This window comes from Camellia sinensis, chromosome 7 (genome assembly GCF_055761805.1).
Source record: "Camellia sinensis isolate YWXY chromosome 7, ASM5576180v1, whole genome shotgun sequence".
NCBI classification, from domain to species: Eukaryota; Viridiplantae; Streptophyta; class Magnoliopsida; order Ericales; family Theaceae; genus Camellia; species Camellia sinensis.
Window position 1 is genome coordinate 188395062 of NC_138967.1, and position 14797 is coordinate 188409858.

A 14797-nucleotide genomic window follows, 5' to 3' on the forward strand; every position below is an offset into this window, starting at 1 on the left:
AAAACCCATCTCCGATTTTCACTCTCCTTGGTCCCAACTGTAAATTTTTTGTCTAGAATGGACTTGGAAGAAGAGTACGATCCAAGCTACAATGATGAAGATGAAGGTGAGATCACTCAAGAAGACGAAGATGAAGACGAAGATGAGATCACAAAGCGACATCATTTTCTATAGCGATCCCGATTTTACCTTCATTGTTTAATTGTAATATATGACAACTTTTCAAAGATTTTGCATGATTATACTAGATTCATCTCATTAGTAAGATACATGTACATCAATTAGATGGTGACTAATCATTGATACCTATTTATACAATGTATAGAAGACTAATGCTAATACATTGAATGTGATGGATTTATTATGAATGAATCTTAGAGATGCATTATGTTTCTATTATGAATATGTAAGATACATTAATCTATCTAATGAATTCATTAATATAGAAGATGCATTATGTATCATGAATGTATGAGATACATTAATCAATTTAATGAAGTTCATTGAATGAATAACTTGAGAGTTTCTCTCTCTAGACTACATCTTCTCTCTATAAATACATCTAGTTCTAGTGATCTTCTACCCTAGTTCCTTTGTATTGAGTGTGGAGCTTCCCTTGATCTTCATTTTAATCTGAAAGTTTGGCGATTTGGAGCACTTTGGTTTTTGGCCTTCATCTTCTCCATTTGAGGTAGGGATTTCTTTGTTCTTTTTCAATACTCCGTCTATAGATAGACATGTGGTAATTTTGTATTGCATGAAAATCATATCCGTGTTGGATTTGTTTGAAAATCATGAGGGGAACCTAGGGTTGGTTGTTTGAGAATGGTTTTGTTATCATTGACTGTGGTTTGGACTAATTAGAGAATAAAATTAGCATGTTATTATTGAAAGAAGAGAAAGCCCTAAATTATATTTTGATTTGGTAAAATAAAAAGGGTTTATGGTTGAACAATGTTGGTAAATTTCTATTGTTAATATGAGTTGCGTAGAAGGTGTTAACAGTTAAAGGATTAATTATGGTATTGGAGTTATTTTGAAATGAACGTATTGAATCAAGTTGGGTTATGGCTTATTATCCATGGAATTGATTTTGTAAAATGAAGAGAATGTAATTGGTTTTGTGAAAAGGGAAAAGTGTTTTTGGAATAAGTGATGGAACATGTTGACTTGAAAAATTATGAAAGTTGATCTTGAAAATGGTAAATGAAATGTTAACTCTATGTGAGTCTCAGAAAATAAATTTGAGAATTGAACTATTGTATCATGAGTGTTGAATACACACATTTGGGGGTTTTATCCTTACCTATCGTACTAGTGTCGTTGTTGGGTTTAAGGATTGCTTCAGAGTTAAGTCCCTTTTATTAGGTGTACTGAATACATGCATCTAGAGGTTTTGTCCTTGGTCATCGGTGGAGGATGACATTGTTGTGTTGAATTGTGATGTATGCATTACACTTGTGTTGGGTAAACATTATTGAATAGTTTATGTGTATGTATTACACTTGTTATTTATGCTTTGTTGTATTGAGGAATTTGTACATGATAATTGCTTATATACATTGTTTTGTGTGGGAGGAGATAGGGGATGTACTCCACGGTTTAGGGGAAGATAGGGGATGGACCTCTAAACCGGATTTTGTTTGGGAGGAGATAGGGGATGGACTCCATTAGCACCACTATATGTGTGCTTATTGATATTAGAAGTGTTTTTGTTTGATATTGATACAGCACTAAAATGTGTATCATTTGTGAAGTACAGAAGTGTTTTTGGTTGATATTGATACAACACTAAAATGTGTATCATTTGTGAAGTATGGAAGTGTTTTTATCTGAGATTGATACAGTACTAAAATGTGTATCTATTATGAGGTATGAAATGTTTAAAATGAGTTATTATCTCGCTTATCGCTTGGCGTATCCTTAGCTTACTGTGCATATAGCCGGTAGAGCAGAGTTTTAATTGTTATCGTCAGTGTATCTAAGTATGTTATGGGTTGCGATGGTTACAGTTTTGAAAGGCCGAGCTGCCTCATTTGTGGATTATATACATGTTGATGATTTGTTATTTCCCTTTTATTTAAGGCATGCATGTATTGATATGAATGTATTGGGAACAAACCAAAATGTCATTTTGAGATTTTGGAAAGTGTGAAGGAAAATGGGGTATTTGTGAACATGTTTTTCAAAAAAGGTCATTTTGTTGTAAGTACGGAAAATAGGGGAAGAGTAATGGGCTTGGTGAAATTGTTTTTTTTCTAAAACTGTTATAGTCATGAAAGTTTGGAAAATGGGTAATAAAAAGGAAAAAAAGGTGAACCGCTTATAGCGTTGAATGAAATGGCTGTTTTCGAGAAAAGTTCATACTTATGTATATTTTGTATAAACTGCCACATTACTATTCTAGTATGAGAATGAACATTCATGATCATAGCTATCTGTAAGTTGTTATTGTTGGAGATCATGTTGAGATCCCTACTGGACTATATGTTCATCCCACGTTGTTGAATCTTTTTCAGGTGATAGCCAGGATGTTCTACAAGGTTGGATCTTCTTATTTGTTGGCCACGGGGCCTCTTTTGTGTTGGTGGAATGCTATTTATGTAGAAAGGGTTATACCCTTCTTCTTGACTTTTAATGATGTAAGTCCAAGGGCAATTTATTTAGTGTACTCATATTGTATTTACTTGCATGCGAATGAGAGAAATGTTATTCACTTCTACAAGTTGAATATACGAGTTTATTTCCGCATGTTATCTCTGAAATGGAATTAAGTAAATGAAATTGGTAATACTTTGAGTAATAAAAAGTGGGGCGTGACATTTTCCCCTATTCTTCCCCCTTTCACTCTGTTCACTATTTCTAGGTCTCTCTCTCCTCTGCTCTCATCTGTAACTTTGTCTCAATCTCTCGCGCATTTCCTGCCTCCCTTTACTCTCTCTCCCTCCGTCAATTCACAACTCTCCTTCGGTGCCCTAACCCTACGCCGGTAGCCTTTCTCTCCACTCTCCTTCTGTGCTCCGAGCCAACGTTGCAAGCCGAAATTGAAGGCCAATCATTGAATTTGAAGGTAATGCATCACTCTCTCTCACACTCTCTCTGTCTCTCTCACCTTCACCATTGTTGACATTGATAACCTTTGTGTTGTTTGTATTGTTTTTCTATGCCCATCAGTTGTTCGATGAAATGCCTAAGCGAAAAATCAATAGTGGAAAATCATTGAACCCCTCACATATTATACTTGCACCCAATTTCTATCTCCACTAAATATACATTCAATTTTTTCATTTCCCTTTTGTTATATTTCTGAATTTTCGGTAGTGGGAGCTCACCCAAAATTTTGGGAATTGAAAACTTTGTGAGAGTTGAATTTGGTTATGAATAATATTAGTATTTACATTTGTCATTTATCTTTGTTTTTGATGTTGGCTTTTTTATTAACTAGTTCCAATGTCCACAAATAAACACTTATTGTTGACTTTTATTCGTATATATATATTTTTTAATAGAAGTCTCACAAACTTGTGCCTATGTTTGTGAGCTACTTTTCCTGCTGATGTTTGCCTCAAGGAATTAATGATTATGCTTCTATTTCATTGTGTAGGTATTTATCCCTACGTATGAATTCATTTGTTAATATATAAAAAGGATGCCTTTGAGGAGGCAGAGAAAGCAAGAAGAGCTAAGGAAGAGGAGGTGAATAGTAATATATTTCTCACAAGTTTCTATTTACATCAGCACTTTCTCATCATTGATACTTCACAACACGTCTTTCATAACAACATATATGCATGTTCTATATTGGAATAAATGAATAGTAATGACTTTCATTATTTAATATTGATGAGTTTTCTTTTTTATTTACTACATCTGTTTCCTCCACCATGGTTTATGCAGTTGTCTTTTTTATTTACTACATCTATTGGAATAAAACATTTTGTATTCCCCCCTCCACCATGGTTTATGCAGTTGTCTTTGGGCTGGATGGCTGGATGGATGTAATTCAAAATGGAAAGTTGACTAAACCATCACTTGAAATCTTAGGAAATTCTTGTAACCTCATGTATTTATTTTGTTTGGAAAACATGTTTTAGACTTCTTGAATCATTGGGAAATGTTAGTGGGGTTTGAACTTTGAAATGCCCAAATGTTGAAGTTTTGAAAGTGAAAGCTAGCAGTTTAATGTTCCTGCAATATATTATGAACATTGCTGAAATTGTATCAAAATCTATGATCAAACCTTTTGTCTCCACTCAATTGGTTTTAAATTCTCTATGTTGTGGTTTATCTCAATTGAAATGGTTAGATGTCCTTATGTATACCTGAAGGAAAGGATGCATTGTTTTTCTTTTTTTTTTTGACATTTTTTTTGGATAGCTAATTAACTCGCATAGTGATTTTAAAGGAGTAGAGTTCAACAAATCACTGGTGCTATAAATGATATGCAAAGGCGTTCAGGGAATGTTCTACCACCACCAGCAGATGAGTACTGCATTAACAGCTCTGTTTCTTCAGGAAAACCTATTAGTCAAAGTGCTTCAAATGTAAGACTTTCAATGTTCACTTTTTTGTTTCTTTGATTTTTGTTCTTTAAATGAGAAATTTATAATTTTTTCTTAAACAATGGATTAAATTAACTATTCAATAAGATGTAAATGTTTTAAATGCTTGCCTATTAATGTCCCTCATGTTTTGACTTGACGATATTTTATCGCAAGTGGAGTGTGAGGCTAAAAGTGTTGTGTGAATATCATTATTTAATTTTATAAATTGTTTCTCTCTCCTTATTTTAACTAAAATGTGGAGTTAATTTGTAACTCATGTGCTATAAGGTTAGCATAGTCATTGTTTTTATTTCTTTCTACAGGTGGGAAGTTTGGAAGATGTTTTTCCTGCCTATGGATTGGACTAACAATGCAGTGATTCAGTGATTCCTTTTAATGTCCAGATTGAGTAGATAAATTGTCCACTGTTAGTCCACTCTTTCGTTCTTGTGATGTAGATAAATTGTCCTCACTCCTTGCCTGACAAGCTATCATTTTAGAAGTCCACATAGTGCAAAGAAAACAATTAAGTGGTACAAAAATGTTCTCTTCTAAATTTATTGGTCCAGATTGAGTAAATTTATTTCATTTGGGTTCAAATACATAGTTCTTAAAATTCCTACTACTTAACAATTTTGATCTTACTACTTAACAAATAACAGTGACAACTACTTGAGGTTGGCTGCATCTTGCATGATGTTTCTTCTATATTCAAGCCTTGTAGGACACATTTTTATTTATTTATTACAACCTTGTTGTTTTAACGAGGATCTATCTTGTAGGATCTATTTATTACACATTTTATAGGCACCAAAGTAATGAATTTTATTTAATCAATTATGTATAAATTTAAGCTGTATTCAACTTAAATTTTCTCTTCTTTGTTGCAGGGGTATTCAATTATATAATCAATTATGTATAAAGTTCATCTGGGTCCAGCTGAAGAGGCTGCTTACTGTTTCTTGGCATGCCTTCAATTTGGACTGAAATGTGGTGATTTTATAGACAACCTGAGATAGATTTGAAGTTTTGGGTTTGTATTGCTAAAATTGGATTGTTCCTGCTTTCATGGAGATTGTTCTGGTTGGAAGAAGCTGACATTAAGAGAATTCTGCTGGTTCTTGTTTTTTTACAACTTATTTTGGTTCTTGCAGGAAAATTCGGCACAAGAATGTTGTACAATTCATAGGCGCATGCACACGAACTCCAAACCTGTGCATTTTGACTGGTACTTCCAATGAAATTTTTAGTTGTGTAATGCTATATGCTATTCTTAGGTGATAATATGTATCACCATAAGGTATATTATGTTGTTGGAAAGTATTGTTATTCCGAATTGGAATTAATCCAAAATGGAATTGGAATTAATCCAAAATTCTAAGTGATAATTCATCCTTGCTATGACCTGCCCTTTGAATGGTCCGAATACATTCATATTTGGCAAATATTAAAATTCAAAGGCTGGTTGGTGTTTTGAGTAATGTTGATTGTGCTGTATTCATGATCTTAACTCTGTTTAGAAGAGAAAACCAAATGTTTTGTTGGTGTAGCATTTCTTTATGTATCTGTAATGCTTGTTTTCATACTGAAAGTTGAGTTAGCTTTCTGTATGCGGGTAAAGTATTAGAATTTGCATGAGAATATGTATTCATTGGTTACTTTATGATCTTTTGCTCAGACTCGAAGGACTTATTAGCAAATAGATAATAGGTTACATTACGTGTAACGCCCTCAAAATAACAACATTAAACTCATTAGATAAGACATGCATTGATACTCAAAAGTTCCACATTCTTTTACTCATTAGAGTTCCACTACATAGGTATTACATGTTAACATCAAAACAAAATGCCCTACGGGCTTACAGCTTTCCAAGTTAACACTTGGTTACAACAACAGAGTACTAACTCATACACATTAAGCCCTTGGCTTGAAGTTACATGTAATACATCAAAAGTTAAGCGACAACATTATGTCCGCCTCAAGCCTCCCAAGCTATGTCCTTGGAGGTGGCATGCTTCCTGCACCTGAAAATGATATTCCCATATAGGGTGAGCCACAGCCCAGTAGAAATACACTAAACCAACCATGAACAATGACTAAAAGATTAGCAATTGATAGATGGCTAACACAGATACATTCACATAAATCACATATTTATGTCATACGACTTATGAGTCCAAGTTTCCTTTCATTTTCTCTTTTTCAACAGATAAGCATGCTAGCTCTATCATCATTTCCACAGATATGTATAAAAACTATATCCCACATTCAGATAAGCATATAAGCTATATCCACATTCTCAACAGATATGTATAACAACAATATCCACAGATAAGCATATAAGCTATATCCACATTCTACAACAGATATGTATAACCACAATATCCACAGATAAGCATATGAGCTATATCCACACATCACAAAGATAAGCATATAAGCTCTATCTTCACTTCTTTAGACAAGCATATGAGCTGTATCTACGGAGTTCATCCCCTATCTTCTCCCAACACTATCCGGTTTAGAGGTACATCCCCTATCTTCCCCTAAACCGCGGAGTACATCCCCTATCTCCTCCTCTACACATAACGTATATAAACACATTGGTTCTATATACAATCACCCAATACATACAGTTAATGTATTCTATCAACCGTCAAGTTCCATGACACATTTCATTGATTAGTTTTCAGTTTGCCTAATCATCATGCATTGTCTACAACAATCATGACTATCCTCCACCGATAGCCCAAAGCAGTTATTTCTAAACAGAAAATAAATGCACAATGGATATTCAATCAACATTTCATTTCTTCATTCCTCACAATTAATTATCCCAATTAATTAAACAATGTAATTAGGTCAATTCCCATAATTAACATTTCAACCCTTAGGTCCCATTTTCATCAATGATTTAACATTTATTCCATTTCTCTATGCCAAACATGCATTTAGGTTTATTATGAATAAAACCCCAACTTTTGTAAAATTGCACAAAAGCCCCAAACTTTCACAAAATTACCAAACCAACCCCAACATCTCAAAATACCAAAATTTAAAGACAAAATCCATAGAGAGGAGTAGGATATCCCTACCTCAAAGTTTAAGCCCCAAAGGAGATGAAGACTCGAAGATCAACTTGCTCCAAATCCAAACTTTTTCAGATTAAATCAAAGCTCTCAATGCCCTCTATCTTTTTAACAAAGACCCTAGGCTAGATTCACACTCTAGGGAGATCAAATCTTAGAGAGAGTGTAAGTTTAGAGAGAGTGTGTGTCGGATCAAGGGTTTGAAAGAAGAATGAAGTGAAAAAGTGATGTTTAAAATCGCTACTGTCCGCTGATATAAAACACGCTCGCTCGAGCGAAGACATGGTCGCTCGAGCGACCAGACACAGAAACTCTCGCTCGAGCCAAGAATCCCTCGCTCGAGCCAAAAACTCAAAAGTGCGCTCGAGCGAAAGAAATCTCGCTCGAGCCAACAACTCAACCCTACAGGTCTGCAACCAGAAGCACGCTCGAGCGACAGACCTCTCGCTCGAGCGAAGAACGAACCAGACCGCTCGAGCCAAGAAAAGCTCGCTCGAGCCAAGAAACACAACTCTCAGGTCCAGAACCAGACGCAACACTCGCTCGAGCGAAGCCACTCTGGCTCGACCCATCAGACACAACCTCACTCTCGCTCGAGCGACAAACTCCTCGCTCGAGCGAAGGTTCAAAAATCTGGGCAGCAACACTAGGCTCCCAAACACAACCAACCTGTAACAAACCTGCCTAACAAACATGTCCGGATCACTGTACAACAAGGGTAAACCCGGGATTGCTATATTACGTGTGTATGAGAAAATTGAACTGTGGCATTCTTTTAAAAATGCATATGTTAAACACGGATGATAGTATGTATTTGTAAGTATTATGAGGCATGTGATTGATTGATGGCTCACTGATCAAAAAATTGTAATTTCAGGTCGGTACTCTAACTGGGGCAGAGGCATCAATAGGTTTAGTACCGCTATTTCATTTGAGGAACCAATCACACCGCCTGTTAAACTTTTTCAGGAAAGATCACGAATAATGTTGCGGTTTGCTGATTTGCTTGAGAAGCACAGTGATAATATTGCGGCTCTTGAAACTTGGGATAATGGGAACAGGCTGCAAATGAAGAAATACCATTGGTGTGGTAAATGGTAACTAATTTGGCATGGTAGAAATTAGCATATATGCTAATTTAGGTTGTGGTACATATGTCCTTTTTGTTAATTAATTTGGTTAGTCCTGTATTATGTATGAAATGAAATTATTGACGTTGGATTAGACTTGGTTCGTATGGAATTTGTATTATATATAGAATTGGACGTTCAATATTAATGTTTTGGATGGTTGGAGCTAAAATGTGTGCACATTGTTGAATGCTTGATAACATATTTAGTGTTGATGGATTATAGTGTTTATACAGGGTACAGGTTGTATTCATAATGGATACAGGTTGTTTAGAAATTTAAAAAAAAAAAGAAAAGAAAAACACGTTAAAGCATTTGGCTACCAAATATTTTGGTAGCCAAATATGTAATCAAATGTATTGGTGACTAATAATTTAGTAGCAAAACATAACCCAAAAAGTTTTGGCGACCAAATAATTAGTAGCTAAAACAATTGAGAATGAGAGAAAGAAACAATTGCCACTAAATTTTTAGTCACGGAATACACCTTTTGCCGACTAAATAATGTTTCGTAGCTAAAAGTGTACTTTCGGCGACTAATTATTTAGTAGCTAAAGGTGACACCTTCCCCGACCACAACAACTTAGTAGCCAAAAAGCCTCATTCGGCGACTAAAGGTTTAGTGGCGGAAACATAACATTTGCCGACTAAACTAATTTTAGTAGCCAAATGTGGTCACTTTCGGCGACCAAACGAAATTTAGTAGCCAATACTATCGCCGACAGGGCAAAGGCGACGACCTTGGCGACCAAATATTTTAGTCGCTAAATCGTTTCAGCGACTAAATATTGGACATTTGGCGACCAATATTTTGGTAGCCAAAAGTGACATTTCTTGTAGTGTGTAAATAAAAATTACACTATTTTGAACCAAATACTTAAATAAATAAATAGTTTCATAAAGTGCACCAAATAGAGTTATATTCATTGGACTTTTATATTATAATTTAAATAAAATAATCATGCCAAAAAATAGGAGATATGAATTTTTTGAAACTTTTTGGACAGAGAATCCTAGTCCTTTTGTTTTATAATTGATTATATATTATTTACTATTATGTTGTTCTTACTTGTTTTTGGTTCATGTGTCACAGTTAGAGTCAATGGCTTCGTATGTAGAAACCCTATGCTCGCTCAAGCATCAGATTTCTCCTTAATGGGCCTCAACTTACCGGGCAACACATCAAACCCACTGGGCTCAGCCATCACCCCAGCCATTGTAGCCCAATTCCAGGGCTCAACACCCTCGGCATCTCCATGGTCCACATCGACTACGCTGCGTGGGGCCTTAACCCACCTCACATCCACCCTCGTGCCACTGAAATCTTCACCGTCCTTGAAGGCACCCTCGAGGTCAGCTTCGTTACTTCCAACCTTGAAAACCGTTTTATTAGTAGTTGTTCAGAAAGGTGATGTGTTTGTGTTCCCAATAGGACTCATTCATTATGAAAGGAATGTTGGGTATGGAAGTGCTATCGCAATTGCTGGGTTAAGCAGCCAGAACCTTGGTGTTATCACGATGGCTAATGCTGTTTTCCGATCAAAACCAATGATTTCTGGCGATGTTCTTGCCAAAACATTTAAAGTTAATATGACAGTGGTTGATGCAATTCAGGGAGGGATGTAGGTGATGAAAGGAGTGGGAGAAGGATGAAATTTCATTAAAAGTACTTTGTTTGTGATTTTCACGTATCCACTAGGGTTTGTCTTTTTACATTTATGGTATGGTGAAGAAATTCTTTGTGTTTTTGTGTGTGATAGAATAAGTTTGGAGGCACATTATTTTTAATCATATTTTTAATTGCGTATTCATAACAGGAGTGAAACTTACACAATTATACAATGTGAGTTTTGCTTCAATTATGAGTAGATGGCAGAAAATATGATAAAAAATGATGTTTTCTGAGCAAGATTGTTATTGATAACAAAATTTGTATTTCCATTTATTTGTTGTAAGAGCTCGCAATTAACTTATTGGATATTGCATTTGTATATTTTCATGATTCATGTTCCTTTATCTCTTTTCATATTTTGTTTTGGGGGTGAAAGTTTAGAAAATAATTTACATACAAAAACTTCACATTACTCTAAATGAACTTATAATATTAATAGACAATCCATAATTAAACCAAATGCATGAATCACAAGGACACAATAATCTCATTAGTAGAAATGTAATTTTTGATATTTTTGTCATTCAAACATAGTTTCCAAACAAATAATGTGATTAGATTTGCAATGGTGCTTTTGTTCATTCAAATTTTTTTTTTCTCTTCAGAGTAATGCTGTGATGATTAAATTTTTATATCAAATTGACTTACCAATCAGACGTGGCACCTTTCACTGAATTATTATTTGTTGGTAATAATTGAAGATGATAACCCATTGTTGTCAACTTTTAAATTGTTCAATTTCTATGCCATTATCCAAACAAAAATGCTATATACTTTAGAAAATATATATTTAGAATAGTTCTCAAAATTTTTTGGCTCCACAATTTTGATTAAAAAAAAAAAAATGCGTGGTGGGTCCTTCTTATAATTGAATTTTGTTTTTTTAGTTACACTTATAATTGATGAATTTTGAAAAAAGTAGTATTATAGTTTGCTTTCATATGGAATAAGTATTGCCTTGCAGTTTCAAGTTTTGACAAAGTAGTATGCCTTTGGAAAATTTGTTGAGAAATTTAATTCTAACATTACATTCAAGAAATTGTTGTATTTTAGTTGTAAGGATATATAATTAATGAAATTATTTTATGAAAATAATAATTTATCATTTTAAAGAATAATTTATTTATTTTTTCTCATTGACACAAGATCACTGTCAAGCTATCAATCACCAGAAAAATCACCAACGTTGGAAAAGTCACTGGAAGTAGCTATTATTGACCACCGACGAGGAGTGATAGTAGTGGTAGTGATATGGACAGATCGGTAGATTAGGCGGACAAATAATTGACATGTGATACATAGGTATGATTGAATTGGCTGGTACCTCTGTCTCTGACCTTGGCCTGACGATAACCCCCAGAATTTCGAGGCCCAAAAGTGTTCCCTCTTCCAATCAGTTGTGAGCAAGACCTTTTAATGTGACTCGACTGTCCGCAATAGTAGTATGCAGGTGATTGGCCCCTTCCTTGTGCTGGACTTTGAGAATGAGCTTGTTGTTGACGGCTAAGATTCCGATTACAATTTGAAGCCTTGTGGCACTGCTGGCCACATCGAAAACAAATGACACGGTTGGGGCCTGTACTTCCCGATCTTCTCATAGAAACAAATCCTGATGACTTGGTTAGTTGGGGCATGGACTGAGAAGATAAAGAAAAGGAACTTTTCGATTTCTTGGAAGATCCAGAATCGCCCTTTGATTCGACATAGTTCAGCCTCTTATGCCTTTGCCTTGCTTCCTCGGCCTCCATCATAATCTCCACATGCGCCCAGCTTCTACCAGCTTATCATACTCTCGATACACATGACCCATCACCTTCATTAGTATTTTAGGCCTTAACCTCTTCTCAAATTCGAAACGCCGACGTTCTTCAGTAGCTACAAGTTTAGGTGCAAAACATGCCAAACTAGTGAACATAGCTTCAAATTCCACCATTGGTGTGTCTAGTTATCGTAACTCTTCAAATTGTTTCCTCAACCTTTCCCTGGCCGTAAGAGGCAAAAACTTCTCTTGAAAGGCATGAACGAACGCCTCCCAAGTATGCTCCACTCTGTGCTTTACTGTCTTCCACCATTGACCGGCCTCTCCTTTCAATTGATACATCGCCAAGGCCATCCTAAGCTCCTCATCATTGATATCTAAAATCTCAAATGATTTAACAATCTGCTCTAACCATTTGTCCACCTTCATAGGATCAGGCTCACCACTATAGTCCGCAGGGTTAGAGTGGAAGAATTCCTTCTTCAAGAAAGAGACTTGAGTTTCCCTTTCGATTGTCCTTGCCGCTTGCTCAGCTCGAAGGATTTCCATGGATTGGCGGAGGACGCTCGCCATCTCTCGGGCTAATGCCCTTATTGCATCTTGGGCCGGCGGAACGACCGCGTCATTCTACCCTACCCCTTCTTCTTGGGGAGGGAGATCTTGCTGTGCTGGCATAGCTCGGTGATCTCTACGGGGTCTGCCTCGACCCCCTCTTCCTCGTCCTGACATCCTATATGAGAACAAGGAGAAGAATTTAGCTCTCAACCCATACACGATAGATGCTAACTCTCATATTACACGTACCAGTTAAATGCACCATTGGGCAATTAAATCACATAAGGGACACCACATACTCACATAAACACGTAGTGCACACATGAGTTACTCCTCCAGGACTTTAACTAGTTCTATGGCACTCAAAGATTTCATAATGGAAAAAAGCATTAATCAGGTGCCTTTTCAAAAGGATTTCAATGATTGCAATGGACGCAAGTCGTGTCCTAAGAGTTTAACTCCATACTTAATCAAAGAAATCAATTTAAGACACACAAAACAATCCACTATTTCCCCCATCTAACGTAATAGCCCTATGCGGCAAAGCTGCTTCCCACGAGCTTCAGGTATTCGACCCGATTCGCTCTGATACCAAATTGTGACACCCCGAAAGACCCTTTTCATACAATTTCACTTCCAAGTAATATCAACATACAAGATCTAGGCAAAATAAAACAATAAAACCATTTACTCATAGATTTCTTTCCTTTTGAACTATTCCTAAAACAAAAGTTTACATAATTGTTTCATTACATTCCTCAAAACATTTAAAGCAGTTCAAGGAAAAGAGGCAAGAAGTTAACACTAGTACTCCAAAAGGGCATCTTTCTTATCACAATGCTCTACCCAAAGTTAGGTCACAAAAATCAATTTAAAAAAAAATACAATCATCATCACCACGTCCCAAAGAAAACTTCAACAAAACATGCTAGCTCTATTGGAATCATCGCTTAAGAGGTGTCTCATCCTCAATTCCTGAAAATTTTTAGTTTTTGGGGTGAGCATAAGCTTAGTAGGTGATGCATTTAACAAATTATATAATTATTTGAAAAACTTATGCATCATGCAATGCTGTTTACGGGAATGTATGAAAAAAGGTAAAACAATGCCGAAGTATGCTATTGTTATGATGTAATGTATTGTACATGTCTCATCTTTCCCACATTCTCAACAGGCAGTAACTCAACCATGACATCCATAGGTAAGAGTCCAAAATCAAACATAAATAGATTATTATAGTCATATATAGAAAATAATCTCACATTTGCCAACTCCAGAAACGGCAGGGCAATAGACACCCAAAAACCTTCCACACTTTCCGGCTCCATAAACGGCGGGGACGTGGACACCCAAAACCATCCGTTTTCTACATTTGCCGACTCCAGAAACGGCGGGGTCGTGGATACTCCACAACCTTTTCCCACATTCGTTTGGCGATATGCACAAACAGGGCAATTGGGTACCTTGACTCCCCGCACGGATACCAAATACAATACACAACTCAAATCCAACCCGACTCACTACCCGGACTCATAGACTATTTACTCTCTTCCAACTTTCAATCGTTTACACAAAGGTAGAACCAAAAAGAAATGAATAATGGATATGATGCATGAATTTATAAGTAATGCATTATTTTCCTAAAATGATATCAATTCATAATAATCCACCTCTTCACATTTCATAATTCAAGCATCTACTATCAAGCAATCATCATCTTCTTCTCAAGGTTTACATTAAGAAGGAACCTCCAATCTTACATTTCAATCTCAAAGTCAAGTAATTATACTCAGTTTCATGTTTTAGAAATCAATTGAGCAAAACCCTTTTTTATAACTTAAATTTGAAAATTAGGGTTTGAGTAAAATTGGGGTTTTTCTTTCCTTTAAGAAATTAAGTTAACTATCCATCATAAACAATGATATTCCATCATAATAAGTTTAATTCCTTCAACAATCACAGACTTTCACCCTCATTGATCACAATCTTAGTCAACAAGCTTAAATCAAAACATACGTATATATATACATATAAATGACTCGCGAAAA

General features: G+C 35.7%; 1 pseudogene; it reads left to right on the top strand.

The window, feature by feature from the left end:
* Positions 1 to 57: 57 nt before the first annotated feature.
* LOC145796397 (putative germin-like protein 2-1) lies at positions 58 to 10756 on the top strand (annotated as a pseudogene).
* Positions 10757 to 14797: the final 4041 nt, after the last annotated feature.